Source organism: Myotis nattereri (assembly GCF_964212035.1).
Source record: "Myotis nattereri genome assembly, chromosome: 1".
Lineage (NCBI taxonomy): Eukaryota > Metazoa > Chordata > Mammalia > Chiroptera > Vespertilionidae > Myotis > Myotis nattereri.
This window is the reverse complement of record NC_138075.1, coordinates 8,067,637-8,068,946: the sequence shown is the minus strand read 5'-3', so window position 1 is coordinate 8,068,946 and position 1,310 is coordinate 8,067,637.

The following is a 1,310-nucleotide window of genomic DNA, read 5'->3' as shown; positions in this document are numbered from 1 at the left end:
CCTGATGACATGATTTTTCTGGCCTTGTTTGGCCCGCGGGGCGGACGTTCCCCACCCCTGGACTACATCATGCCCCCCAGGAATCATGTGCCACCTCCCAGACTGAGTCAACCCCTTCTTGCACGGCTGTGCTGCACCTTCCTTCATGAAGCCCCCTCTCAGCGTTTTATCTCTGATGGGCACCTCCGTCAGGGTACGGCCACAGCCACAGGCCGCAGTGTCCTGTCCCTGGAATGTTGTCCATCCTCTTCTGCTCCTTAGCTCTGGGGCCCCCACAGAGACCCCATGTTGGCCGTCCCAGGTGGGGACCACCCTGCTGCCATCGGCTAAGGCAGGTGCAGAGGGGATGGCCTGGGACACGGGTAGGCATGATGGGCACAGCTGGGGGTCCCAGCCTAGAGAAGGGCACCAGGCCTGGAATCGAGTCCCGCCCTGTCCCTCGTCAGGGGACGGCCCCTGAGTGAGCCGGGGCATGTCTGTGCCTCAGCTTTGTCACTGTAACCCCATGCCCAGTGGTGGCAGCATGAGGTGAGGTGTGTCCAGGGTCGGCGTGCCTCACTCGCATCACTTCCTGCTCTGATCCTGTGGCCGAAGTGGCCCGGCACCCCCGAGGGGGGCACGTTTGTAACTTTCGTAACGATGGACAGATTTATGGGCTGCTGCCCATGGTGAACGTCTCAAAGGGCGGGGGCTCCTTCCCCATTTTTATAGAATTCCACATCCTTTAGGGATCTTGGGATTACAAAACAGCCACCCAGAAATCAGGCCCCCCGTTAACATCGAGACTTTTATGTATTTACAGTTCAGCTTAAATTTTTACCAGGAGACGTTTTCAGAGCGTAGCATGTGCTAGTCACCGCGTGAATTGCGAAACCAAGGACCTATCTCCAAAGTGCTGGCCTTGACGATGTCATCTGGCGAGGCTCCGGGAGGAATGAAAATACCGCTGCGCAGCGGTGCCGGCCCGAAGGGGAGTGGGGTCTGGGGCCCTCCGAGCCCACAGGTCACTGATCTGCGCGGGCAGGGCTGGCGTCTGTGCTGCTCCCCAATCTTCACCCCTCCACGTGGCCGGCCAGGGCAAACTCCGCCGGGGGTGGCAGGGAGAGGCTTGGTTTGAGTTCTAGATCTGCCACTCACTGGCCAGGTGACCTTGGGGGATTTCTAGGCCCCACTGGGCACAGACAGGTTGGGAGAGATGCCAGGGTGACACTCACCCCCCCTGCCCCCCCCCCCGATCCCCCCCCCCTGACCTCCCAGGTGATTTCAGACTCAGAGGCACTGCAGGGTTGCTCTGCAGCTGAGCCAGGTTA